The 22,557-nt window shown below is 53.0% G+C and overlaps 24 non-coding genes across 24 annotated transcripts; 16 read left to right on the forward strand and 8 right to left on the reverse strand.

The window, feature by feature from the left end:
* The first annotated feature begins 8,610 nt into the window (after positions 1 to 8,610).
* Positions 8,611 to 8,683, forward strand: trnav-cac. The gene has a single exon. It is a non-coding gene; the product is annotated as a tRNA-Val (tRNA).
* Positions 8,684 to 8,975: 292 nt separating this feature from the next.
* Positions 8,976 to 9,048, forward strand: trnav-aac. The gene has a single exon. It is a non-coding gene; the product is annotated as a tRNA-Val (tRNA).
* A 353-nt stretch (positions 9,049 to 9,401) lies between these two features.
* On the reverse strand, positions 9,402 to 9,473 carry trnad-guc. The gene has a single exon. It is a non-coding gene; the product is annotated as a tRNA-Asp (tRNA).
* A 924-nt stretch (positions 9,474 to 10,397) lies between these two features.
* Positions 10,398 to 10,470, forward strand: trnav-cac. Its single transcript has one exon. It is a non-coding gene; the product is annotated as a tRNA-Val (tRNA).
* A 298-nt stretch (positions 10,471 to 10,768) lies between these two features.
* Positions 10,769 to 10,841, forward strand: trnav-aac. Its single transcript has one exon. It is a non-coding gene; the product is annotated as a tRNA-Val (tRNA).
* A 353-nt stretch (positions 10,842 to 11,194) lies between these two features.
* Positions 11,195 to 11,266, reverse strand: trnad-guc. Its single transcript has one exon. It is a non-coding gene; the product is annotated as a tRNA-Asp (tRNA).
* A 924-nt stretch (positions 11,267 to 12,190) lies between these two features.
* Positions 12,191 to 12,263, forward strand: trnav-cac. Its single transcript has one exon. It is a non-coding gene; the product is annotated as a tRNA-Val (tRNA).
* A 295-nt stretch (positions 12,264 to 12,558) lies between these two features.
* On the forward strand, positions 12,559 to 12,631 carry trnav-aac. Its single transcript has one exon. It is a non-coding gene; the product is annotated as a tRNA-Val (tRNA).
* Positions 12,632 to 12,984: 353 nt separating this feature from the next.
* Positions 12,985 to 13,056, reverse strand: trnad-guc. Its single transcript has one exon. It is a non-coding gene; the product is annotated as a tRNA-Asp (tRNA).
* Positions 13,057 to 13,980: 924 nt separating this feature from the next.
* On the forward strand, positions 13,981 to 14,053 carry trnav-cac. The gene has a single exon. It is a non-coding gene; the product is annotated as a tRNA-Val (tRNA).
* Positions 14,054 to 14,326: 273 nt separating this feature from the next.
* trnav-aac lies at positions 14,327 to 14,399 on the forward strand. Its single transcript has one exon. It is a non-coding gene; the product is annotated as a tRNA-Val (tRNA).
* Positions 14,400 to 14,752: 353 nt separating this feature from the next.
* On the reverse strand, positions 14,753 to 14,824 carry trnad-guc. The gene has a single exon. It is a non-coding gene; the product is annotated as a tRNA-Asp (tRNA).
* Positions 14,825 to 15,748: 924 nt separating this feature from the next.
* On the forward strand, positions 15,749 to 15,820 carry trnav-cac. Its single transcript has one exon. It is a non-coding gene; the product is annotated as a tRNA-Val (tRNA).
* Positions 15,821 to 16,094: 274 nt separating this feature from the next.
* trnav-aac lies at positions 16,095 to 16,167 on the forward strand. The gene has a single exon. It is a non-coding gene; the product is annotated as a tRNA-Val (tRNA).
* Positions 16,168 to 16,520: 353 nt separating this feature from the next.
* Positions 16,521 to 16,592, reverse strand: trnad-guc. The gene has a single exon. It is a non-coding gene; the product is annotated as a tRNA-Asp (tRNA).
* A 924-nt stretch (positions 16,593 to 17,516) lies between these two features.
* Positions 17,517 to 17,589, forward strand: trnav-cac. Its single transcript has one exon. It is a non-coding gene; the product is annotated as a tRNA-Val (tRNA).
* A 274-nt stretch (positions 17,590 to 17,863) lies between these two features.
* On the forward strand, positions 17,864 to 17,936 carry trnav-aac. Its single transcript has one exon. It is a non-coding gene; the product is annotated as a tRNA-Val (tRNA).
* Positions 17,937 to 18,289: 353 nt separating this feature from the next.
* On the reverse strand, positions 18,290 to 18,361 carry trnad-guc. The gene has a single exon. It is a non-coding gene; the product is annotated as a tRNA-Asp (tRNA).
* A 924-nt stretch (positions 18,362 to 19,285) lies between these two features.
* Positions 19,286 to 19,358, forward strand: trnav-cac. Its single transcript has one exon. It is a non-coding gene; the product is annotated as a tRNA-Val (tRNA).
* Positions 19,359 to 19,631: 273 nt separating this feature from the next.
* Positions 19,632 to 19,704, forward strand: trnav-aac. Its single transcript has one exon. It is a non-coding gene; the product is annotated as a tRNA-Val (tRNA).
* A 353-nt stretch (positions 19,705 to 20,057) lies between these two features.
* On the reverse strand, positions 20,058 to 20,129 carry trnad-guc. The gene has a single exon. It is a non-coding gene; the product is annotated as a tRNA-Asp (tRNA).
* Positions 20,130 to 21,053: 924 nt separating this feature from the next.
* trnav-cac lies at positions 21,054 to 21,126 on the forward strand. Its single transcript has one exon. It is a non-coding gene; the product is annotated as a tRNA-Val (tRNA).
* Positions 21,127 to 21,399: 273 nt separating this feature from the next.
* On the forward strand, positions 21,400 to 21,472 carry trnav-aac. Its single transcript has one exon. It is a non-coding gene; the product is annotated as a tRNA-Val (tRNA).
* A 353-nt stretch (positions 21,473 to 21,825) lies between these two features.
* Positions 21,826 to 21,897, reverse strand: trnad-guc. Its single transcript has one exon. It is a non-coding gene; the product is annotated as a tRNA-Asp (tRNA).
* Between the last annotated feature and the right edge of the window lie 660 nt (positions 21,898 to 22,557).

The raw sequence follows: 22,557 nt of genomic DNA on the forward strand, positions 1-22,557 counted from the left end.
GCTATCAGGTCAGACCATCCCCCAGGCATGTCAGGTTGCCAGCGAAACTGATCTTGTGATTCCTGCACGAACAGCAGGCTTCCCCATCCGCCTTGTGATCCTTAAAGGACAGAAAATCCCTGGGTCACAAGCTTTCTTCCAGCCTTTGCCCCTCTTTTATGAGCTCAACCTGACAGTCTGTGGCACCCCGTTGCTCTCCTTGGATAACCGCTCTACATACATCTTGGTGCAGAACTTGACTCACCTCTCAATCCAGGTAACACCGCGTCGCCCGCTGGGGATGTTGATTGACATCTCTTTCTATGACTTCGAGCTGACCGTGCCAGTCATAGGAGAGCTGCCTCCTTCCCTAGTCAAAGAACACGACCTGGAAGGTGTCCTCTTCACGTACCCGACCAAGATGATCACCATCATCCGCCACGAGACGCTGCAGAGTGAAGCTATCTGTAGCGCAGCTCCAAGCCCTGAAGGTGACATGGTTGTGTACGCCCTTGTGACCCAACCCGGAGACACAGCCTCAGGTGCCGCGGTGACTCAATCCCCACCTGAAGAGCCTTACGCCGGCTTTGAGTCTGAAATCGATCAGCAGCTCGCGAAAGCAGATGCTCTGACCACAGAGGACCAGAGGGAAGCGCTCCGGAAACTGTTCCATGATTTCCTGCCGATCTTTTCTCAGGACTCCCACGACTGTGGAGTCACTGACCTGCACACCGTCCGCATACCGACTGACCCGAACGCGCCACCTTCCTTTGTACGCCAGTACAAGATTCCACTGGCTGCTTACGAGTCAATCCAAGAGATCCTCGACCAGCTGCTGCAGAAGCAGATCATTCGGGAGTGTAATTCCACTTACAACTCTCCGATATGGCCAGTGTTGAAGCCGACTGGTAAATGGCGCCTCACCATTGACTACCGCCCTCTCAACAGGCAGGTCCCGCTTTCCTGCTGGCCCATGATTCACCTGGACCAAGAGCTGGCCAAGGTAAAAGGGGCTCAGTTCTTTTCTACCGTGGACGTGGCCAACGGTTTCTGGACCATGAGGGTTGACCCAGCAGACCAGTACAAGCTGGCTTTCTCTTTTGGCAATCGCCAATACACGTGGAACCGTTGCCCGTTCGGGTATTCAAACTCCCCTGCCGAGTTCAACATCTTCCTCCACAAAGCGATGAGCGATGCCGCCGCCCGTGGGAACCTCATCTACGTGGACGACATCTTGATGAGGAGTCGGACTTTTGACGAGCATCTGGCTGAGATTCGGCACGTGTTGAACCAGCTCTCCGCCGCAGGTGCCAAGTTGTCACTAAAAAAGGGTCAATGGTGTCGAACAAGGGTCGAGTATGTGGGATTGACGGTGGGCGCGGAAGGCATTGAACCCCAATCAGGGAGGATTCAAGCCATCCGCAACATCAAAGCGCCGACAAACGTGTCTGAGCTCAGGAGCTTCTTGGGCGTCTGTAACTACTCTCGACAGTTCATTGAAGACTATGCAGAGATAGCCAGACCTCTCACCGAACTCCTCCGTAAAGACAAGTCATTCGCATGGGAAGAGCCCCAAGAACAGTCCTTCGGCCGTATGAAGGATAAACTCTGCTCAGCTCCCTGTTTGGCCTACCCAGACAAGGACAGAGAGTTCTACCTGGAGGCAAGCTTCTCTTCCCACTGCGTGAGTGCCGCCCTGGCACAGAAGTACGACACCGAAAAAAGAGTCGTCGCCTACGCGAGCCGACCCCTGAGCAGTGTTGAGATGAAGTTCGCTGACTGCGAGAGGGCCCTTCTCGCCACGGTATGGGCTGTGGAGCACTTCCGTAGCTACATTGGTGGCCAGAAGGTGATAATTGAGACGTGTCATCAACCTGTCACCTTCCTGAACAGCCAGCAGCTGAGGGAAGGACGTGTGTCAAACAGTCGCATTGCTGCGTGGATGATGGCGCTACAAGGCTACGATGTTGAGGTGAAGTATGCGCAAAGCCACAAGATGGCCTTGGGTCAAGGCCTAGCTGAGTGCCAGCACTGTGACTGCGAGGGACAGCCAAGCCCCCAATCCTCGACCGTCATTTCACCATCCCTTCCTTCCAACCACCGCTACCATGACGAAAATGCCTGCTTGGACCTCCCAAAGGTCTATGTGGACGGCTGCTCATTCCACCATGAGAGCCAAGTCCAGGCAGGAGTTGGTATTGTTTGGGCCAACCGCACGGTGGAAAAACCGAACCACTACCAGCTAGGCGCAAAGACGAGCCAGTACGCGGAGATTGCTGCAGTGCTCATCGCCCTCCAACAAGCCACTCGGCTAGCTGTTGGACAGCTAGTGATCTGCTCTGATTCCAACTACGCTCGCCACAGCTTCATCTCGCACTTTCCCACATGGAAGGAAAATGGCATGAGGAACGCCAGGAACAAGGAAGTCAAACACTCTGAACTCTTCCTGGCTTGCGACCGCCTTGTGACGGACCATGGGATGACGGTGTACTGGAAGAAAGTCAAAGGCCACTCCCAGGTCTCGGGTCCCGATAAGGATGGCAACGACGAAGCTGACCGGTTAGCCAAGTTAGGCGCCGAGCAGGGGACACCCTGGGAGTTCAGTGAAGAGTGGCTTCCGACGTCCCAAGTCAGTACGGTGAATGCCATCACCCGCCGACAGGCGCGAGAGAGACGAGAGGATCCTCAGTCCCGCGCTCAGACAGTGCATTTGGGTCGGAAACCTGGAGACGCCGATCTGGTTGCCATGCAGGAACGGGACCCTGCCATACAAGCTATCCGGCAGTTGATGGCAGACCCCACGGCACAGCAAACACCTCAACCATCAACTAACGAGTCCAAAGAACTGAAGGCTCTTCGCCATGTCCAACCCCACCTCAGAATTGACAAGGGCCTGCTGGTCTACAGTCCTGGTGGTCAGGGACCGGCTCGTTGGGTCGTCCCGACGGACCATAGGGGGGTGATACTGGCCCACGCCCACGACTCCCCTGTCGGGGGTCACCGGAGCTACAAGGCCACTCTGAAAACCCTGCAGCAGGTTGCCTACTGGCCATCCATGGCCCGTGACACGCAACTCTACGTCCAAGGATGTCTGGTTTGCTGTCAATTTCAACCGTCACGACCCTTGAACCGAGCCCCACTCCAGGGCCGAGGGATCACCTTCCCATGGTCCCACCTCCAGATGGACTGGATTGGTCCAGTCCCCAAGTCTTCAAGAGGCAACAAATATCTCTTGACCGTGACCTGCTCGTTCACAAAGTGGGTTGAATGTCTTCCGGCGCCCAACGACACGGCTGTGACAACAGCAGTCCTGCTGCTAAACCACGTCTTCAGCCGCTGGGGGCTGCCACTCTCCGTCGACTCAGACAGAGGCACTCACTTCACCTCGAGTGTTATGACAGCCATGTTTGAGATTCTGGGAGTGGAGGTCAACTTCCACATCCCATACCACCCCCAGTCATCAGGTCAAGTCGAGCGTGCCAATCGCACTATCATCAGTATGCTGAAGAAGTATGTTAATGGTAGTGGCAAGGACTGGGACGTGAAACTCCCTCTGGCGTTGATGGCCATCCGGTCTACCCCGCACCGCTCTACGGGAGTGACGCCTTTCGAAATGATGACTGGGAGAGAAATGACCTTGCCGTTACATCTTCTGTATTGCCCAGAGGATGTAAGTGTGGCAACGGCCTACACCGCACACCAGTACGTCACTGATCTGCGAGACCACCTCAGAGTCACATTTGCATGGGCCCAGGAGAACCTGGAAACTAGTGCCAGAGGAGCAAAGGCCTACTACGATAGGAAAACGTCCAATCGTGAGTACAGTGTAGGCGACAAAGTGCTCTATTTCAGGTTTGCCAACCCGGTAGGACAGTCCAAGAAGTTCCTACCCAGCTGGGCTGGCCCCTATGAGGTTGTGGGAAAGCTCTCTCCGGTAGCCTACCGGATCAGAGTTTCCAAACCGAGTCAGGCGCCAACCTACAAATGGGTTCATGCAAATCAGATCAAGCTTTTCCGTCCATTTTCGCTCCCGAGGGGAGAGGCCGTCTCCACACCCGAAAGGGGGGAGCAGTCTGCACCCCAAAGGGGGGAGGACGACGTATAGTAGCTCCGCAGGGACAGCTGCATGCCTCCTACCTCCCCGCCGGCATGCACTAACACCTAACCCCTACTTCCCCTTCCTGACAAGTAATCAACATTTTGGTCTGTTCCAGGATGAAACTCCCTTGGATCCTTGGCATCTTCCTCACCATACGGGTTGCTGTGCCCACTGATGTGGTCAACCTTGGCCCCCCAACCGGTATCGTCCTGCAGGAGATACCGGGACTCCTAATCACCCGGTGCGGCCTATACACCCAAAGAATCTACGTCCGACTAGATCCTTGGGATGTGTACCGCAAGCACATCCGCCTGCCTCCCCGCCTGACGGAGGGCAGACTGAGCGGAACCCAAACACACGACACCGTTGAGCACGCCAAACGAACAACCATCCATATGCTCGAACAGCTGCAGAAGTTCCTGGTCACAGAGAAGGACCTCAGTAGTGGGAAACGACCAAAGAGGTTCCTCGGAGGACTGTTCACCGCAGTCTCGGCCATTGGATCGCTGTTTTCAATTGGACTATCGGCTGCCAACTCTGTCAGTATTAAAGCCCTTCAAAGGCACATGGGCGAACTCAGTGAGGAAATGCCAGAAATCCAACAGAGACTCCTCAACCAACGTGAACAATTACAAGACTTGGGTAAAACCCTCCAGGGTACCATAGTGACCGTTAACCTTCATTCTGCCCTCATCAACAACACCTTGCATGCCTTAGGGACGTTGTCAGAAGTGGTCAGGGATGATTTTATGTACGTACGCGTAGTGAGAGATCTAATGCAGGACCTCCTTAGGGAAATTAGCTCCTCAGTTAGCAGTCTGAGTGGTGGGCAAATACCGACCTACCTCGTTCCCATGAGCCTGGTCGAGCAAACCCTCAGATCCGCAACAACTACTGTGGTACAGTCATCACAAGCTCACTTGGCATATAGTCTTGGCAGTGCAATCCCAGTTTATGTGAACCCACAGAACCTGGAGATAGGGTTCCTTCTCAACCTCCCTATCATAGAACGGCAGAATGTGTATAGGTTAAAATCAGTGCTGAATGTTGGGTTTTGGCAAGATAACACCCATGTCCACCTCAAAACACCACCAACACTCGCATACCACGACGATGACCCCTCGCTCTACCTTAGCCCCAACCTTAACTTGTGTACTAAAACTAAGGACGTTCACTGGGTTTGCCCAGGCAATCCCTTCATTCGGGATGTCAGCAATTATCTCTGCGGCCTAAGAGCCGAGTCCCCTGAACAAAAGTGTCAGGGTAGGCTGTCTGTTAAAGACGAAGGTATGGACACTAAGGTAGAACGAGCGGGTAGTCGATGGCTCGTTAGCACACCTGCTAACGAAGCCCTAATGGCCTACGATCGTCATGACACAACCACTAAATTGACCCTACCCAACCAGACAATGTTCTTGACGGTTCCTCAGGGAGCCACCATACACTTTGGTGACATTGTCCTCCATCATCTCAACCCTGACCAACACGACACGGAGATTGAGATTATGGACGCATTCAGAGGTCACAACTTAACCATTGACGACACCCTTCAGCAACAGCTCCTGGCTGAGGGAACCAAATTAGTGAAGTTTAGTGTCAAACCGTCTGGACTCACTACGGCTTACTTTAGGCACACGTCGTCACCTTCACAGGAACATCATGTCAGTTGGGCCGCCTTTGGGCTCCTTCTTAGTGGTTGGGTCATCACGGCAGTCATCGCACACATCATGTTCAGATACATTCGCAGGTTGCAGGCCAGACTGGACACCCTTTTAGTAGTCCCACGACGCTTCACGCACCAGTCTGCGTCTGCCCCTCGCACTAACACCAGTCCTCTCCAGGAGTAGGCCTAACGGCCTCTAACCCCCTCCTGCTTTTCTTCACCCCTACCTTGGGCTTTCCCCTAGTGCCAGTGGTGAACATGGAGCAGCAAAGGATTGTAAGTGTACCTGAATGTATTTTTTTTTTCCCCTTTTGTTTGATGTGTAGCGTAGTTTAGTGACATTCTGCCCAGACGAAACCTCAGTGCTTATCTGCCCAGACACTAAAACCTCTGCTCACTGGATTGTACAGACTCTGACTTTTCCTCAGGTATCATGGACTCTTTGTTTCAAGGATATGGACTATGCAACTCACTGGTCATACCTCCTACATGGATTAGTTGGCCCTTGGGTTGCTCTGAAGACTGTGGCCTCACCCCACTCCTCAGACCAAAGGGGGGATGTTGGGCCTCCACATGCAGTCAGACAAAGATGGGCCTACATGGAAACCCTGAGGCCTGGCCACGAGGCCGCCTTTGTCCCCTGAAACAAAGGATCAGCGCCAAAAGGCTGACCACTAACTCCATCCCCCAGTGTGCACCACTTCACACCTAGGTGATAAGTAGGAAACGGCCCAGCACAGTCTCTGATTGGCAGAGACGCACCAACATTACGGGGAGTCATGGCAACGGAGCCGTGACGTCATTCCCCTTTAAAACACGGAGCGGGACAGAATCTCGTCCTCTTTCAGGTGCTCTTGCTTAGGAGAAGGTCCGCCTTTTCGACCAGCTGGATCGCCAACGAAAGGGACTCGTACACGTGTGCTATTCCCCCTTCTCTTTTGGAGTATCTCCCCTCGCTGGACGAGACGAGACCTCGACCCGTGTTCACCCGAACACCGTAACGTTCCGGATCCGCGAGAGACTGCTGTTGCAACCCAGCGCTCTCACCCAATACCTGCAGAAGGGAGAAAGGATTTTCTCCACGGAGACGTGGATAACTTCTACGCCCCGCTGTCTACCGACTAAGTCGACTACCCTGCGTTCTTCGCTGCCCCACCGAGGAACCAGCGCCGTCATTCCCGGGAAACCAGGACGGTTCTGCCAGCATCACGCACCGGAGGACCCGCTGCTGGATTTCACTGACGGACTTTTCCCCACACACATCGGTTCGCTCCGGAGAGCGACACAAGTAAGAGGTTGTCTGGGCAGAGATAGCATTAGAGTTGTGTGTTTGTGAACTTAGTGTTTGAACTGTTTTGTGTGTTTAACGGACCGCCGAGTCCTGTTTGCTGCTGTACTCCGAGGAGTATATGTTTTAAGTTGCTGCCTGTTTAGTTTGTGTTCACCACGCTAAACTGTTTGTGTTATCCCGTTCGGGATTCCTGTGTGCGCCACCGCAAGTGGAAAGTAAGTTGCTTTGTCGGTCCACAACTAGACAACGTGCGTACCGACTGCCGTCCGTACTCCCGTTCTCTGTAGACAAAGCAACCGCTACTCTCCCCTCACGGTCGCGAGACCGAGAGTCGAACTCCTTTCCTCTCTTTCCTTCCTTTACTAACACCCACACACACACACGCACATACACTTGCACATCCGTCTAACTACGCACGTTTTCCACACATCTGATAGTCAGATAACAGAGGGCCATAGCGCCGTCTTGCCCCTTTGTTACCCGCTATCAGACACGTGAGTGCAGAAACGCCACCGACCACCGGTCGGCGCTATCTGCTATTGTTAACTGGAACTCTGCGGCGTCTTCCGCCGGTTGTCCTAACGTGACGCGACTTCCCCCGGAAGCCGCGCCATCTTGAGTCACTTGCATCGTCACGTGATCCACGTCGGCCATCTTGTGACTCATACACACACACCCACACACATACACGCTTACACATACTCTTACCTCCTCCCTCTCACACACACACACACACACACACACACACACACACACGCTTCGGTTTACCTTTACCCAGCTGCTGTTTTATGTGTTCTCTTTGCTAGTATTAGTGGTAGTGTAGTATTTTGTTGATTGAAGCAATTGTTGACTTTGTTAATTCTTGTGGAAGTTAATAAATACTATTAGTAGCTTTAAAGAGAAGTTTTCTTGTCATTATTGTGCATCTATTATTGTGATAAGTGGCTGATTGAGGGAGCCAGTGCTCGGACTCTCACCTTCACCATTCACTTAGAGGTGCTGATACCCCAGGTGTTAGCTCCCCTTAAGTGAATACTTTGTTTATGAGACTACCTTTACAGTTGGTTATTAGTCCCGGTCTCCGGGTGGTGCCCCGCATTATTAACTGAGTTAATAAATTTTAATTTCATAATTTATAATTATCTCTGATAATTACAAATTATAGCTAATAACCAAACGCACTCCTTTCAAGCCCAACACGACCCACGCTGCCATCCGTACAGCCATGCAGCTAGCGTGGCAGAAAACGGAGTGAAAGTTGTAGAGTTGAGGCCTTGACATTTACATCTGGGTTTTGCTACCGCCGAAACGACTGATTCTGTCGCTTCTCTGAGGACAGTCTCCATTGACGGTTCACTGAAATGTCTCCAATGCCGCGGCACGAGTGCTTGTCTCGTCTGATTTTGTATCACCCTTTTCTTTCCTTTGCCTTTTTAGCGATCCTTAACGCTGCGCGCACGAGTGATGTCCTGCATTTGAAATGTCTGGATGTGGTCAAGCGATTGGAAGACACGTCTGGAGGTCAGTGTGCACAAATGCTTTAACTGGCCCCGGAGGCCGCGGCTCACCTTTTTCACAGTTTCCGTAGTGTAGTGGTTATCACGTTCGCCTCACACGCGAAAGGTCCCCGGTTCGAAACCGGGCGGAAACACTTCTTTGCGTTCATCACACGGAGTAACTGAATCAAACTGTGCTGTCTCATATTAGCAGTGAGAAGGACGCATAGACTTCAAGTTTGGTGCTCCAATGTCAGTGGAGAACTTGCTTATGTCCTATTCTGTGTCGCTTTTGTTTGTTTTCAAACCATCCTCGACGTTGCCCAAAAGCAAGGACGACCTCCTGTATTTGAAATGTTTGGATATGCTCAAGCAATTGAAGACATGTCGGGGGGGGGGGGTCAAGTGCTTTGAGCCACCCGCGTGAACGGTGCCAAGCTTTTCACAGTTTCCGTAGTGTAGTGGTTATCACGTTCGCCTAACACGCGAAAGGTCCCCGGTTCGAAACCGGGCGGAAACACTCCTCTGTTTATGCTCACTCTGAGTCATGAATAAAATCAAACGACGGCGATTCAGACCAGCAGCACACTGGGCGGTATGCAGCGCCGCGTCAAACCATAGAAAACCGCATGGAGCTAACGGAGGCACGAGGCACGAGGGATAAAGGAGTCACCGCGACATAGTCATGTCTAATAACCGCTTCCAGTCATGCTTTGTGCCCAGCCCTTTTTCTCATTTCTGCACGGGAACGCGGCAGGCCCATGTCCCGGCCGTATCGCTCTGTCGGACAGGAGGAGGAGCACGCATGGTGTTGCTGGTGTATTGCTTTTGTCTGGCCCGGTGAACAATCGGCAGCTGGCAGAAAAGTCAACTCTCCCCGTCGGGGAATCGAACCCCGGTCTTCCGCGTGACAGGCGGAGATACTGTCCACTATACTAACGAGGACGGCTGCACCACTCTCGGCACGTCAGCGGGCCGGTGGGGCGGTTCCCACCTTTGCGGGGAACGCTCCAGCGGTCATCCAGATGTTTGAACGGAGAAGTCGCATGTCAACCTCATGGTGGCGCCAGGGGAGGAGGCAAAGGATCGCCGAAGCCATCGGAAGGCATCGCTCGGGAGCCACGAATGTCTGTACCAAATTTTGGCCCAACCCATCAAGCAGGTGTTCACATATATCACAAGTGAAATCCTCAGCTTCTGCTGGCGCTGGAGAAAACGTCAGAGGGTGACCAAAGTGCTTAGAATGCATCCTGTGGGGACCGTGAAGCTCTGTCCCAACTCTCACGGCAATCCATCTAACGGTTGTCCAGATACTTCACTCTGGGCCACAAATGTCGACCTCACGGTGGCACTGGGGGAAAAGTGAAGAGGATCACCAGAGTCAGTAGGATTCATCCTCTGGGGACCAGGGATGAATGTCTGGACTGCAATTTCCTTGCAATCCATCCAACAGTCGTTGAGATATTTAAGTCTGGGCCAAAGTGGTGTACCGACCCACGCTGCCATCCGTACAGCCATGCAGCTAGCGTGGCAGAAAACGGAGTGAAAGTTGTAGAGTTGAGGCCTTGACATTTACATCTGGGTTTTGCTACCGCCGAAACGACTGATTCTGTCGCTTCTCTGAGGACAGTCTCCATTGACGGTTCACTGAAATGTCTCCAATGCCGCGGCACGAGTGCTTGTCTCGTCTGATTTTGTATCACCCTTTTCTTTCCTTTGCCTTTTTAGCGATCCTTAACGCTGCGCGCACGAGTGATGTCCTGCATTTGAAATGTCTGGATGTGGTCAAGCGATTGGAAGACACGTCTGGAGGTCAGTGTGCACAAATGCGTTAACTGGCTCCGGAGGCCGCGGCCCACTTTTTTCACAGTTTCCGTAGTGTAGTGGTTATCACGTTTGCCTCACACGCGAAAGGTCCCCGGTTCGAAACCGGGCGGAAACACTTCTTTGCGTTCATCACACGGAGTAACTGAATCAAACTGTGCTGTCTCATATTAGCAGTGAGAAGGACGCATAGACTTCAAGTTTGGTGCTCCAATGTCAGCGGAGAACTTGCTTATGTCTTATTCTGTGTCGCTTTTGTTTGTTTTCAAACCATCCTCGACGTTGCCCAAAAGCAAGGACGACCTCCTGTATTTGAAATGTTTGGATATGCTCAAGCAATTGAAGACATGTCGGGGGGGGGGGGGGGGGGTCAAGTGCTTTGAGCCACCCGCGTGAACGGTGCCAAGCTTTTCACAGTTTCCGTAGTGTAGTGGTTATCACGTTCGCCTAACACGCGAAAGGTCCCCGGTTCGAAACCGGGCGGAAACACTCCTCTGTTTATGCTCACTCTGAGTCATGAATAAAATCAAACGACGGCGATTCAGACCAGCAGCACACTGGGCGGTATGCAGCGCCGCGTCAAACCATAGAAAACCGCATGGAGCTAACGGAGGCACGAGGCACGAGGGATAAAGGAGTCACCGCGACATAGTCATGTCTAATAACCGCTTCCAGTCATGCTTTGTGCCCAGCCCTTTTTCTCATTTCTGCACGGGAACGCGGCAGGCCCATGTCCCGGCCGTATCGCTCTGTCGGACAGGAGGAGGAGCACGCATGGTGTTGCTGGTGTATTGCTTTTGTCTGGCCCGGTGAACAATCGGCAGCTGGCAGAAAAGTCAACTCTCCCCGTCGGGGAATCGAACCCCGGTCTTCCGCGTGACAGGCGGAGATACTGTCCACTATACTAACGAGGACGGCTGCACCACTCTCGGCACGTCAGCGGGCCGGTGGGGCGGTTCCCACCTTTGCGGGGAACGCTCCAGCGGTCATCCAGATGTTTGAACGGAGAAGTCGCATGTCAACCTCATGGTGGCGCAAGGGGAGGAGGCAAAGGATCGCCGAAGCCATCGGAAGGCATCGCTCGGGAGCCACGAATGTCTGTACCAAATTTTGGCCCAACCCATCAAGCAGGTGTTCACATATATCACAAGTGAAATCCTCAGCTTCTGCTGGCGCTGGAGAAAACGTCAGAGGGTGACCAAAGTGCTTAGAATGCATCCTGTGGGGACCGTGAAGCTCTGTCCCAACTCTCACGGCAATCCATCTAACGGTTGTCCAGATACTTCACTCTGGGCCACAAATGTCGACCTCACGGTGGCACTGGGGGAAAAGTGAAGAGGATCACCAGAGTCAGTAGGATTCATTCTCTGGGGACCAGGGATGAATGTCTGGACTGCAATTTCCTTGCAATCCATCCAACAGTCGTTGAGATATTTAAGTCTGGGCCAAAGTGGTGTACCGACCCACGCTGCCATCCGTACAGCCATGCAGCTAGCGTGGCAGAAAACGGAGTGAAAGTTGTAGAGTTGAGGCCTTGACATTTACATCTGGGTTTTGCTACCGCCGAAACGACTGATTCTGTCGCTTCTCTGAGGACAGTCTCCATTGACGGTTCACTGAAATGTCTCCAATGCCGCGGCACGAGTGCTTGTCTCGTCTGATTTTGTATCACCCTTTTCTTTCCTTTGCCTTTTTAGCGATCCTTAACGCTGCGCGCACGAGTGATGTCCTGCATTTGAAATGTCTGGATGTGGTCAAGCGATTGGAAGACACGTCTGGAGGTCAGTGTGCACAAATGCGTTAACTGGCTCCGGAGGCCGCGGCCCACTTTTTTCACAGTTTCCGTAGTGTAGTGGTTATCACGTTTGCCTCACACGCGAAAGGTCCCCGGTTCGAAACCGGGCGGAAACACTTCTTTGCGTTCATCACACGGAGTAACTGAATCAAACTGTGCTGTCTCATATTAGCAGTGAGAAGGACGCATAGACTTCAAGTTTGGTGCTCCAATGTCAGCGGAGAACTTGCTTATGTCTTATTCTGTGTCGCTTTTGTTTGTTTTCAAACCATCCTCGACGTTGCCCAAAAGCAAGGACGACCTCCTGTATTTGAAATGTTTGGATATGCTCAAGCAATTGAAGACATGTCGGGGGGGGGGGGGGGTCAAGTGCTTTGAGCCACCCGCGTGAACGGTGCCAAGCTTTTCACAGTTTCCGTAGTGTAGTGGTTATCACGTTCGCCTAACACGCGAAAGGGCCCCGGTTCGAAACCGGGCGGAAACACTCCTCTGTTTATGCTCACTCTGAGTCATGAATAAAATCAAACGACGGCGATTCAGACCAGCAGCACACTGGGCGGTATGCAGCGCCGCGTCAAACCATAGAAAACCGCATGGAGCTAACGGAGGCACGAGGCACGAGGGATAAAGGAGTCACCGCGACATAGTCATGTCTAATAACCGCTTCCAGTCATGCTTTGTGCCCAGCCCTTTTTCTCATTTCTGCACGGGAACGCGGCAGGCCCATGTCCCGGCCGTATCGCTCTGTCGGACAGGAGGAGGAGCACGCATGGTGTTGCTGGTGTATTGCTTTTCTCTGGCCCGGTGAACAATCGGCAGCTGGCAGAAAAGTCAACTCTCCCCGTCGGGGAATCGAACCCCGGTCTTCCGCGTGACAGGCGGAGATACTGTCCACTATACTAACGAGGACGGCTGCACCACTCTCGGCACGTCAGCGGGCCGGTGGGGCGGTTCCCACCTTTGCGGGGAACGCTCCAGCGGTCATCCAGATGTTTGAACGGAGAAGTCGCATGTCAACCTCATGGTGGCGCCAGGGGAGGAGGCAAAGGATCGCCGAAGCCATCGGAAGGCATCGCTCGGGAGCCACGAATGTCTGTACCAAATTTTGGCCCAACCCATCAAGCAGGTGTTCACATATATCACAAGTGAAATCCTCAGCTTCTGCTGGCGCTGGAGAAAACGTCAGAGGGTGACCAAAGTGCTTAGAATGCATCCTGTGGGGACCGTGAAGCTCTGTCCCAACTCTCACGGCAATCCATCTAACGGTTGTCCAGATACTTCACTCTGGGCCACAAATGTCGACCTCACGGTGGCACTGGGGGAAAAGTGAAGAGGATCACCAGAGTCAGTAGGATTCATCCTCTGGGGACCAGGGATGAATGTCTGGACTGCAATTTCCTTGCAATCCATCCAACAGTCGTTGAGATATTTAAGTCTGGGCCAAAGTGGTGTACCGACCCACGCTGCCATCCGTACAGCCATGCAGCTAGCGTGGCAGAAAACGGAGTGAAAGTTGTAGAGTTGAGGCCTTGACATTTACATCTGGGTTTTGCTACCGCCGAAACGACTGATTCTGTCGCTTCTCTGAGGACAGTCTCCATTGACGGTTCACTGAAATGTCTCCAATGCCGCGGCACGAGTGCTTGTCTCGTCTGATTTTGTATCACCCTTTTCTTTCCTTTGCCTTTTTAGCGATCCTTAACGCTGCGCGCACGAGTGATGTCCTGCATTTGAAATGTCTGGATGTGGTCAAGCGATTGGAAGACACGTCTGGAGCTCAGTGTGCACAAATGCTTTAACTGGCCCCGGAGGCCGCGGCCCACCTTTTTCACAGTTTCCGTAGTGTAGTGGTTATCACGTTCGCCTCACACGCGAAAGGTCCCCGGTTCGAAACCGGGCGGAAACACTTCTTTGCGTTCATCACACGGAGTAACTGAATCAAACTGTGCTGTCTCATATTAGCAGTGAGAAGGACGCATAGACTTCAAGTTTGGTGCTCCAATGTCAGCGGAGAACTTGCTTATGTCTTATTCTGTGTCGCTTTTGTTTGTTTTCAAACCATCCTCGACGTTGCCCAAAAGCAAGGACGACCTCCTGTATTTGAAATGTTTGGATATGCTCAAGCAATTGAAGACATGTCGGGGGGGGGGGTCAAGTGCTTTGAGCCAAGCTTTTCACAGTTTCCGTAGTGTAGTGGTTATCACGTTCGCCTAACACGCGAAAGGTCCCCGGTTCGAAACCGGGCGGAAACACTCCTCTGTTTATGCTCACTCTGAGTCATGAATAAAATCAAACGACGGCGATTCAGACCAGCAGCACACTGGGCGGTATGCAGCGCCGCGTCAAACCATTGAAAACCGCATGGAGCTAACGGAGGCACGAGGCACGAGGGACAAAGGAGTCACCGCGACATAGTCATGTCTAATAACCGCTTCCAGTCATGCTTTGTGCCCAGCCCTTTTTCTCATTTCTGCACGGGAACGCGGCAGGCCCATGTCCCGGCCGTATCGCTCTGTCGGACAGGAGGAGGAGCACGCATGGTGTCGCTGGTGTATTGCTTTTGTCTGGCCCGGTGAACAATCGGCAGCTGGCAGAAAAGTCAACTCTCCCCGTCGGGGAATCGAACCCCGGTCTTCCGCGTGACAGGCGGAGATACTGTCCACTATACTAACGAGGACGGCTGCACCACTCTCGGCACGTCAGCGGGCCGGTGGGGCGGTTCCCACCTTTGCGGGGAACGCTCCAGCGGTCATCCAGATGTTTGAACGGAGAAGTCGCATGTCAACCTCATGGTGGCGCCAGGGGAGGAGGCAAAGGATCGCCGAAGCCATCGGAAGGCATCGCTCGGGAGCCACGAATGTCTGTACCAAATTTTGGCCCAACCCATCAAGCAGGTGTTCACATATATCACAAGTGAAATCCTCAGCTTCTGCTGGCGCTGGAGAAAACGTCAGAGGGTGACCAAAGTGCTTAGAATGCATCCTGTGGGGACCGTGAAGCTCTGTCCCAACTCTCACGGCAATCCATCTAACGGTTGTCCAGATACTTCACTCTGGGCCACAAATGTCGACCTCACGCTGGCACTGGGGGAAAAGTGAAGAGGATCACCAGAGTCAGTAGGATTCATCCTCTGGGGACCAGGGATGAATGTCTGGACTGCAATTTCCTTGCAATCCATCCAACAGTCGTTGAGATATTTAAGTCTGGGCCAAAGTGGTGTACCGACCCACGCTGCCATCCGTACAGCCATGCAGCTAGCGTGGCAGAAAACGGAGTGAAAGTTGTAGAGTTGAGGCCTTGACATTTACATCTGGGTTTTGCTACCGCCGAAACGACTGATTCTGTCGCTTCTCTGAGGACAGTCTCCATTGACGGTTCACTGAAATGTCTCCAATGCCGCGGCACGAGTGCTTGTCTCGTCTGATTTTGTATCACCCTTTTCTTTCCTTTGCCTTTTTAGCGATCCTTAACGCTGCGCGCACGAGTGATGTCCTGCATTTGAAATGTCTGGATGTGGTCAAGCGATTGGAAGACACGTCTGGAGCTCAGTGTGCACAAATGCTTTAACTGGCCCCGGAGGCCGCGGCCCACCTTTTTCACAGTTTCCGTAGTGTAGTGGTTATCACGTTCGCCTCACACGCGAAAGGTCCCCGGTTCGAACCGGGCGGAAACACTTCTTTGCGTTCATCACACGGAGTAACTGAATCAAACTGTGCTGTCTCATATTAGCAGTGAGAAGGACGCATAGACTTCAAGTTTGGTGCTCCAATGTCAGCGGAGAACTTGCTTATGTCTTATTCTGTGTCGCTTTTGTTTGTTTTCAAACCATCCTCGACGTTGCCCAAAAGCAAGGACGACCTCCTGTATTTGAAATGTTTGGATATGCTCAAGCAATTGAAGACATGTCGGGGGGGGGGGGTCAAGTGCTTTGAGCCAAGCTTTTCACAGTTTCCGTAGTGTAGTGGTTATCACGTTCGCCTAACACGCGAAAGGTCCCCGGTTCGAAACCGGGCGGAAACACTCCTCTGTTTATGCTCACTCTGAGTCATGAATAAAATCAAACGACGGCGATTCAGACCAGCAGCACACTGGGCGGTATGCAGCGCCGCGTCAAACCATAGAAAACCGCATGGAGCTAACGGAGGCACGAGGCACGAGGGATAAAGGAGTCACCGCGACATAGTCATGTCTAATAACCGCTTCCAGTCATGCTTTGTGCCCAGCCCTTTTTCTCATTTCTGCACGGGAACGCGGCAGGCCCATGTCCCGGCCGTATCGCTCTGTCGGACAGGAGGAGGAGCACGCATGGTGTCGCTGGTGTATTGCTTTTGTCTGGCCCGGTGAACAATCGGCAGCTGGCAGAAAAGTCAACTCTCCCCGTCGGGGAATCGAACCCCGGTCTTCCGCGTGACAGGCGGAGATACTGTCCACTATACTAACGAGGACGGCTGCACCACTCTCGGCACGTCAGCGGGCCGGTGGGGCGGTTCCCACCTTTGCGGGGAACGCTCCAGCGGTCATCCAGATGTTTGAACGGAGAAGTCGCATGTCAACCTCATGGTGGCGCCAGGGGAGGAGGCAAAGGATCGCCGAAGCCATCGGAAGGCATCGCTCGGGAGCCACGAATGTCTGTACCAAATTTTGGCCCAACCCATCAAGCAGGTGTTCACATATATCACAAGTGAAATCCTCAGCTTCTGCTGGCGCTGGAGAAAACGTCAGAGGGTGACCAAAGTGCTTAGAATGCATCCTGTGGGGACCGTGAAGCTCTGTCCCAACTCTCACGGCAATCCATCTAACGGTTGTCCAGATACTTCACTCTGGGCCACAAATGTCGACCTCACGGTGGCACTGGGGGAAAAGTGAAGAGGATCACCAGAGTCAGTAGGATTCATCCTCTGGGGACCAGGGATGAATGTCTGGACTGCAATTTCCTTGCAATCCATCCAACAGTCGTTGAGATATTTAAGTCTGGGCCAAAGTGGTGTACCGACCCACGCTGCCATCCGTACAGCCATGCAGCTAGCGTGGCAGAAAACGGAGTGAAAGTTGTAGAGTTGAGGCCTTGACATTTACATCTGGGTTTTGCTACCGCCGAAACGACTGATTCTGTCGCTTCTCTGAGGACAGTCTCCATTGACGGTTCACTGAAATGTCTCCAATGCCGCGGCACGAGTGCTTGTCTCGTCTGATTTTGTATCACCCTTTTCTTTCCTTTGCCTTTTTAGCGATCCTTAACGCTGCGCGCCCGAGTGATGTCCTGCATTTGAAATGTCTGGATGTGGTCAAGCGATTGGAAGACACGTCTGGAGGTCAGTGTGCACAAATGCTTTAACTGGCCCCGGAGGCCGCGGCCCACCTTTTTCACAGTTTCCGTAGTGTAGTGGTTATCACGTTCGCCTCACACGCGAAAGGTCCCCGGTTCGAAACCGGGCGGAAACACTTCTTTGCGTTCATCACACGGAGTAACTGAATCAAACTGTGCTGTCTCATATTAGCAGTGAGAAGGACGCATAGACTTCAAGTTTGGTGCTCCAATGTCAGCGGAGAACTTGCTTATGTCTTATTCTGTGTCGCTTTTGTTTGTTTTCAAACCATCCTCGACGTTGCCCAAAAGCAAGGACGACCTCCTGTATTTGAAATGTTTGGATATGCTCAAGCAATTGAAGACATGTCGGGGGGGGGGGGTCAAGTGCTTTGAGCCAAGCTTTTCACAGTTTCCGTAGTGTAGTGGTTATCACGTTCGCCTAACACGCGAAAGGTCCCCGGTTCGAAACCGGGCGGAAACACTCCTCTGTTTATGCTCACTCTGAGTCATGAATAAAATCAAACGACGGCGATTCAGACCAGCAGCACACTGGGCGGTATGCAGCGCCGCGTCAAACCATAGAAAACCGCATGGAGCTAACGGAGGCACGAGGCACGAGGGATAAAGGAGTCACCGCGACATAGTCATGTCTAATAACCGCTTCCAGTCATGCTTTGTGCCCAGCCCTTTTTCTCATTTCTGCACGGGAACGCGGCAGGCCCATGTCCCGGCCGTATCGCTCTGTCGGACAGGAGGAGGAGCACGCATGGTGTCGCTGGTGTATTGCTTTTGTCTGGCCCGGTGAACAATCGGCAGCTGGCAGAAAAGTCAACTCTCCCCGTCGGGGAATCGAACCCCGGTCTTCCGCGTGACAGGCGGAGATACTGTCCACTATACTAACGAGGACGGCTGCACCACTCTCGGCACGTCAGCGGGCCGGTGGGGCGGTTCCCACCTTTGCGGGGAACGCTCCAGCGGTCATCCAGATGTTTGAACGGAGAAGTCGCATGTCAACCTCATGGTGGCGCCAGGGGAGGAGGCAAAGGATCGCCGAAGCCATCGGAAGGCATCGCTCGGGAGCCACGAATGTCTGTACCAAATTTTGGCCCAACCCATCAAGCAGGTGTTCACATATATCACAAGTGAAATCCTCAGCTTCTGCTGGCGCTGGAGAAAACGTCAGAGGGTGACCAAAGTGCTTAGAATGCATCCTGTGGGGACCGTGAAGCTCTGTCCCAACTCTCACGGCAATCCATCTAACGGTTGTCCAGATACTTCACTCTGGGCCACAAATGTCGACCTCACGGTGGCACTGGGGGAAAAGTGAAGAGGATCACCAGAGTCAGTAGGATTCATCCTCTGGGGACCAGGGATGAATGTCTGGACTGCAATTTCCTTGCAATCCATCCAACAGTCGTTGAGATATTTAAGTCTGGGCCAAAGTGGTGTACCGACCCACGCTGCCATCCGTACAGCCATGCAGCTAGCGTGGCAGAAAACGGAGTGAAAGTTGTAGAGTTGAGGCCTTGACATTTACATCTGGGTTTTGCTACCGCCGAAACGACTGATTCTGTCGCTTCTCTGAGGACAGTCTCCATTGACGGTTCACTGAAATGTCTCCAATGCCGCGGCACGAGTGCTTGTCTCGTCTGATTTTGTATCACCCTTTTCTTTCCTTTGCCTTTTTAGCGATCCTTAACGCTGCGCGCCCGAGTGATGTCCTGCATTTGAAATGTCTGGATGTGGTCAAGCGATTGGAAGACACGTCTGGAGGTCAGTGTGCACAAATGCTTTAACTGGCCCCGGAGGCCGCGGCCCACCTTTTTCACAGTTTCCGTAGTGTAGTGGTTATCACGTTCGCCTCACACGCGAAAGGTCCCCGGTTCGAAACCGGGCGGAAACACTTCTTTGCGTTCATCACACGGAGTAACTGAATCAAACTGTGCTGTCTCATATTAGCAGTGAGAAGGACGCATAGACTTCAAGTTTGGTGCTCCAATGTCAGCGGAGAACTTGCTTATGTTTTATTCTGTGTCGCTTTTGTTTGTTTTCAAACCATCCTCGACGTTGCCCAAAAGCAAGGACGACCTCCTGTATTTGAAATGTTTGGATATGCTCAAGCAATTGAAGACATGTCGGGGGGGGGGGTCAAGTGCTTTGAGCCAAGCTTTTCACAGTTTCCGTAGTGTAGTGGTTATCACGTTCGCCTAACACGCGAAAGGTCCCCGGTTCGAAACCGGGCGGAAACACTCCTCTGTTTATGCTCACTCTGAGTCATGAATAAAATCAAACGACGGCGATTCAGACCAGCAGCACACTGGGCGGTATGCAGCGCCGCGTCAAACCATAGAAAACCGCATGGAGCTAACGGAGGCACGAGGCACGAGGGATAAAGGAGTCACCGCGACATAGTCATGTCTAATAACCGCTTCCAGTCATGCTTTGTGCCCAGCCCTTTTTCTCATTTCTGCACGGGAACGCGGCAGGCCCATGTCCCGGCCGTATCGCTCTGTCGGACAGGAGGAGGAGCACGCATGGTGTCGCTGGTGTATTGCTTTTGTCTGGCCCGGTGAACAATCGGCAGCTGGCAGAAAAGTCAACTCTCCCCGTCGGGGAATCGAACCCCGGTCTTCCGCGTGACAGGCGGAGATACTGTCCACTATACTAACGAGGACGGCTGCACCACTCTCGGCACGTCAGCGGGCCGGTGGGGCGGTTCCCACCTTTGCGGGGAACGCTCCAGCGGTCATCCAGATGTTTGAACGGAGAAGTCGCATGTCAACCTCATGGTGGCGCCAGGGGAGGAGGCAAAGGATCGCCGAAGCCATCGGAAGGCATCGCTCGGGAGCCACGAATGTCTGTACCAAATTTTGGCCCAACCCATCAAGCAGGTGTTCACATATATCACAAGTGAAATCCTCAGCTTCTGCTGGCGCTGGAGAAAACGTCAGAGGGTGACCAAAGTGCTTAGAATGCATCCTGTGGGGACCGTGAAGCTCTGTCCCAACTCTCACGGCAATCCATCTAACGGTTGTCCAGATACTTCACTCTGGGCCACAAATGTCGACCTCACGGTGGCACTGGGGGAAAAGTGAAGAGGATCACCAGAGTCAGTAGGATTCATCCTCTGGGGACCAGGGATGAATGTCTGGACTGCAATTTCCTTGCAATCCATCCAACAGTCGTTGAGATATTTAAGTCTGGGCCAAAGTGGTGTACCGACCCACGCTGCCATCCGTACAGCCATGCAGCTAGCGTGGCAGAAAACGGAGTGAAAGTTGTAGAGTTGAGGCCTTGACATTTACATCTGGGTTTTGCTACCGCCGAAACGACTGATTCTGTCGCTTCTCTGAGGACAGTCTCCATTGACGGTTCACTGAAATGTCTCCAATGCCGCGGCACGAGTGCTTGTCTCGTCTGATTTTGTATCACCCTTTTCTTTCCTTTGCCTTTTTAGCGATCCTTAACGCTGCGCGCCCGAGTGATGTCCTGCATTTGAAATGTCTGGATGTGGTCAAGCGATTGGAAGACACGTCTGGAGGTCAGTGTGCACAAATGCTTTAACTGGCCCCGGAGGCCGCGGCCCACCTTTTTCACAGTTTCCGTAGTGTAGTGGTTATCACGTTCGCCTCACACGCGAAAGGTCCCCGGTTCGAAACCGGGCGGAAACACTTCTTTGCGTTCATCACACGGAGTAACTGAATCAAACTGTGCTGTCTCATATTAGCAGTGAGAAGGACGCATAGACTTCAAGTTTGGTGCTCCAATGTCAGCGGAGAACTTGCTTATGTCTTATTCTGTGTCGCTTTTGTTTGTTTTCAAACCATCCTCGACGTTGCCCAAAAGCAAGGACGACCTCCTGTATTTGAAATGTTTGGATATGCTCAAGCAATTGAAGACATGTCGGGGGGGGGGGTCAAGTGCTTTGAGCCAAGCTTTTCACAGTTTCCGTAGTGTAGTGGTTATCACGTTCGCCTAACACGCGAAAGGTCCCCGGTTCGAAACCGGGCGGAAACACTCCTCTGTTTATGCTCACTCTGAGTCATGAATAAAATCAAACGACGGCGATTCAGACCAGCAGCACACTGGGCGGTATGCAGCGCCGCGTCAAACCATAGAAAACCGCATGGAGCTAACGGAGGCACGAGGCACGAGGGATAAAGGAGTCACCGCGACATAGTCATGTCTAATAACCGCTTCCAGTCATGCTTTGTGCCCAGCCCTTTTTCTCATTTCTGCACGGGAACGCGGCAGGCCCATGTCCCGGCCGTATCGCTCTGTCGGACAGGAGGAGGAGCACGCATGGTGTCGCTGGTGTATTGCTTTTGTCTGGCCCGGTGAACAATCGGCAGCTGGCAGAAAAGTCAACTCTCCCCGTCGGGGAATCGAACCCCGGTCTTCCGCGTGACAGGCGGAGATACTGTCCACTATACTAACGAGGACGGCTGCACCACTCTCGGCACGTCAGCGGGCCGGTGGGGCGGTTCCCACCTTTGCGGGGAACGCTCCAGCGGTCATCCAGATGTTTGAACGGAGAAGTCGCATGTCAACCTCATGGTGGCGCCAGGGGAGGAGGCAAAGGATCGCCGAAGCCATCGGAAGGCATCGCTCGGGAGCCACGAATGTCTGTACCAAATTTTGGCCCAACCCATCAAGCAGGTGTTCACATATATCACAAGTGAAATCCTCAGCTTCTGCTGGCGCTGGAGAAAACGTCAGAGGGTGACCAAAGTGCTTAGAATGCATCCTGTGGGGACCGTGAAGCTCTGTCCCAACTCTCACGGCAATCCATCTAACGGTTGTCCAGATACTTCACTCTGGGCCACAAATGTCGACCTCACGGTGGCACTGGGGGAAAAGTGAAGAGGATCACCAGAGTCAGTAGGATTCATCCTCTGGGGACCAGGGATGAATGTCTGGACTGCAATTTCCTTGCAATCCATCCAACAGTCGTTGAGATATTTAAGTCTGGGCCAAAGTGGTGTACCGACCCACGCTGCCATCCGTACAGCCATGCAGCTAGCGTGGCAGAAAACGGAGTGAAAGTTGTAGAGTTGAGGCCTTGACATTTACATCTGGGTTTTGCTACCGCCGAAACGACT

Source organism: Thunnus albacares, chromosome 16, assembly GCF_914725855.1.
Source record: "Thunnus albacares chromosome 16, fThuAlb1.1, whole genome shotgun sequence".
NCBI classification, from domain to species: Eukaryota; Metazoa; Chordata; class Actinopteri; order Scombriformes; family Scombridae; genus Thunnus; species Thunnus albacares.